Genomic DNA, 4,612 nt, shown 5'->3' with positions numbered 1-4,612 from the left:
TTTTAAAATGATTTTGAATTCTTTTATAATCATAGAATAACACATGCACAACAGGAAAATACTTTTCCTTTGAAAAAGAGAAAGATTTAGTTTCAAGAGAAAATTTCCTGCTAGGTGATGGGTATTGAAATCTATTGTCATACATTTGTTGGGTGAGTATTAAGCAATGAATAACGTTATACAATATCTGTCATACAGAGTGTTTGATGTACACAGATGAATTATCTTAATAGAGTTGCTTACATAGAAATGAGGCTGCAAGAAGAGATTTTACTAGTCCTCTTGGTTTAGACAGAAATCAGCAGTAATTGATTTAGTTTCTGGGTGCAATAAAGGTGTTTTATTCTAGCGAGCAAATAGGAAACCAAGATTCAGAAAACTGGCAGGTTGGAACTGGAAAAAGTTATTTTTTCCAAGTGGTAATTAACATTAAAATACTTCAGAATAATAAGTGTGCTCTTTATGTTTAGATGCTGACTCCAATTAGTGCCCATAGGGTGATTAATAGAATGTGAATTGACCAAATCTAGAATGAAACATTTTAAGGTGATTTTGTACAGGAGGTCTTCTTATCTGAATTAACAGCAAGGAGTTTGTTAAGTGGCATAAGAATTAGCAATGAAGTCAGTGTGGCTTAAAACATGTGATATGTCCGGAGAACTGAACAGATCCCAACTTCCTTGCACGAACAGGACATAAGGAGGGAGGGGCCATGGCTCTGCTAGCTTGCATGTTCCAAGGTTCACTCCTGTTGCCCCACTTCTCCCCACCCCAGAGGGAGCCCAGGCCCTGAGAGAACTTCAAGCCCAGAGGACTTGCCACAGCTGCTCACCATGGACCAGGCCTTTGCTTCAGAGCAGGACTTCCCCAGACTGCAGATTAGTTGTTTAAATGTTCTTGCCTGTGTTACACTCAATGTTCACACAACTAGCAGAATATAATCTGAACCTCAAGAGATCAAAGGAGCTCACGACACTTTGCTAGTCCTGCTTCCTTAAGAAACTATTTCCCATATTCTTGAAGAGAAGTCTTTTTTCCAATCTGTGCATTACTGCTTCTGTTTTTAATTTTAATAACTGCGTTTATGTTTCAATAAGTAAGAATTCTTACAAAGTATAAAAGTCACAGAGGAATATGCCATGAAGTTAGTTATCCTCTCATATTATCATATTTATCTCATTGTGCCCACAGATACCAATTTCTTTATTTTCCAAGACAGATGATAATATGTGCATATATTCATTATTTTTTCAATCAGTAGTACAACTATACACACTTTCTGCACCTTGAGATTTTTCCACGTTAGCACAAATAGAGTTTCACTTTTCATTTCAGTGACTGTAGAGTTTTCCTGTGTTTAAGTGTGTCTCAGGATTTATCTCACTAGTATGTGACAGAGGGACTTTGAAGTTTCCAGTCTTCTGGAATTGCAACAATTTTGTGACAAATAAACTACTATATATGTCATTTGCAACTTGGGTAAAAAATCTGTAAGATAAATGGCTAAACATGGACTTCTGTATCAGCAGTACTTGCATTTAAATCTTTGATACATATTTGTACCAGTTTGCACTATCTCTAGCATTTATTAGAGACCCCCAATTTCCTGGTACCCTTGCCAGCCAGTGTCCTTTCCAAACTCTTCTTTCTGGCCCATCAGGGAGGTGACACATGTCCCTTCTAATTTTACCTTGTACATCATTTATAATCAGTAAAGTTACACATATTTATTCTGTTCGTATATTTTTGCCCATTTAAAAATGTGTTGGTTTTTTTCTCATTGATTTATAAGGGCTCATTATAACTTAAAGAATTGATCTCCAAGACTTTATTATAGACTGTGAATGTTCTTCCTCTTCTCATTTGTTTCTTGTTTTTCCTAACACTTATCTATAATTAGTCATTATCTTCCAACTTGTTTCCATTTTTTAAAAAATATAAATTTATTTATTTTAATTGGAGGTTACTTACTTTACAATATTGTATTGGTTTTGCCATACATCAACATGAATCCACCACAGGTATACACCTGTTCCCCATCCTGAACTCCCTCCCTCCCTCCTCCCTCCCCGTACCATCCATCTGGGTCATCTCAGTGCACCAGCCCCAAGAGTCCAGTATCATGCATTGAACCTGAACTGGTGATTTGTTTCATATATGATATTATACATGTTTCAATGCCATTCTCCCAAATCATCCCACCCTCTCCCTCTCCCACAGAGTCCAAAAGACTGTTCACTACATCTGTGTCTCTTTTGCTGTCTTGCATACAGGGTTATCATTACCATCTTTCTAAATTCCATATATATGCATTAGTATACTATATTGTCACTTTTCTTTCTGGCTTACTTCACTCTGGATAATAGGCTCCAGTTTCATCCACCTCATTAGAACTGATTCAAAGGTATTCTTTTTAATGGCTGAGTAATACTCCATTGTGTATATGTACCACAGCTTTCTTATCCATTCATCTGCTGATGGACATCTAGGTTGTTTCCATGTCCTGGCTATTATAAACAGGGCTGCGATGAACACTGGGGTACACGTGTCTCTTTCAATTCTGGTGTCCTCGGTGTGTATGCCCAGCAGTGGGATTGCTGGGTCATAAGACAGTTCTATTTCCAGTTTTTTAAGGAATCTCCACACTGTTCTCCATAGTGGCAGTACTAGTTTGCATTCCTACCAATAGTGTAAGAGGGTTCCCTTTTCTACACACCGTCTCCAGCATTTACTGCTTGTAGACTTTTGGATATCAGCCATTCTGACTGGCATGAAATGGTACCTCATTGTGGTTTTCATTTGCATTTCTCTGATAATGAGTGATGTTGAGCATCTTTTCATGTGTTTGTTAGCCATCTGTATGTCTTCTTTGCAGAAATGTCTGTTTAGTTCTTTGGCCCATTTTTTGATTGGGTCGTTTATTTTTCTGGAATTGAGCTGCAGGAGTTGTTTGTATATTTTTGAGATTAGTTGTTTGTCAGTTGCTTCATTTGCTATTATTTTCTCCCTTTCTGAAGGCTGTCTTTCCACCTTGCTTATAGTTTCCTTTGTTGTGCAGAAGCTTTTAAGTTTAATTAGGTCTCATTTGTTTATTTTTGCTTTTATTTCCAATATTCTGGGAGGTGGATCATAGAGGATCCTGCTGTGATTTATGTCGGAGAGTGTTTTGCCTATGTTCTCCTCTAGGAGTTTTATAGTTTCTAGTCTTACATTTAGATCTTTAATCCATTTTGAGTTTATTTTTGTGTACCGTGTTAGAAAGTGATCTAGTTTCATTCTTTTACAAGTGGTTGACCAGTTTTCCCAGCACCACTTGTTAAAGAGATTGTCTTTTCTCCATCGTATACTCTTGCCTCCTTTGTCAAAGATAAGGTGTCCATATGTGTGTGGATTTATCTCTGGGCTTTCTATTTTGTTCCATTGATCTATATTTCTGTCTTTATGCCAGTACCATACTGTCTTGATGACTGTGGCTTTGTAGCAGAGCCTGAAGTCAGGCAGCTTGATTCCTCCAGTTCCATTCTTCTTTCTCAAGATTGCTTCGGCTATTTGAGGGTTTTTTTGTATTTCCATACAAATTCTGAAATTATTTGTTCTAGTTCTGTGAAAAATACCATTGATAGCTTGATAGGGATTGCATTGAATCTGTAGATGGCTTTGTGTAGTATACTCATTTTCACTAATTTGATTCTTCTGGTCCACTTACATGGTATATTTCTCCATGTATTAGTGTCCTCTTTGATTTCTTTCACCAGTTTTTTATAGTTTTCTATATATAGGTCTTTAGTTCCTTTAGGTAGATATATTCCTAAGTATTTTATTCTTTTCATTGCAATGGTGAATGGAATTGTTTCCTTAATTTCTCTTTCTATTTTCTCATTATTAGTGTATAGGAATGCAAGGGATTTCTGTGTGTTGATTTTATATCCTGCAACTTTACTGTATTCATCGATTAGCTCTAGTAATTTTCTGGTGGAGTCTTTAGGGTTTTCCATGTAGAGGATCATGTCATCTGCAGACAGTGAGAGTTTTATTTCTTCTTTTCCAATTTGGATTCCTTTTATTTCTTTTTCTGCTCTGATTGCTGTGGCCAAACCTTCTAAAACTATGTTGAATAGTAATGGTGTAAGTGGGCACCCTTGTCTTGTTCCTGACTTTAGGGGAAATGCTTTCAACTTTTCACCATTGAGGATAATGTTTGCTGTGGGTTTGTCATATATAGCTTTTATTATGTTGAGGTATGTTCCTTCTGTTCCTGCTTTCTGGAGAGTTTTTATCATAAATGGATGTTGAATTTTGTCAAAGGCTTTCTCTGCATCTACTGAGATAATCATATGGCTTTTATTTTTCAATTTGTTAATGTGGTGTATTACATTGATTTATTTGCAGATATTGAAGAATCCTTGCATCCCTGGGATAAAGCCCACTTGGTCACGGTGTATGATCTTTTTGGGTTGTTGGATTCTGATTGCTAGAATTTTCATTCAAAATTGTGTGGGTTTTTAATTAATTAATTTATTTATTTTTTGCATATCAAGCACTGGTAATCACTTTTGTAATAACTTTAGTAATTCTTTGGTAATCAGTTTTTACGCTCCTCTTCAACAAAACT

Source organism: Capricornis sumatraensis, chromosome 2 (assembly GCF_032405125.1).
Source record: "Capricornis sumatraensis isolate serow.1 chromosome 2, serow.2, whole genome shotgun sequence".
Lineage (NCBI taxonomy): Eukaryota > Metazoa > Chordata > Mammalia > Artiodactyla > Bovidae > Capricornis > Capricornis sumatraensis.
This window is presented reverse-complemented; position numbering follows the sequence as displayed.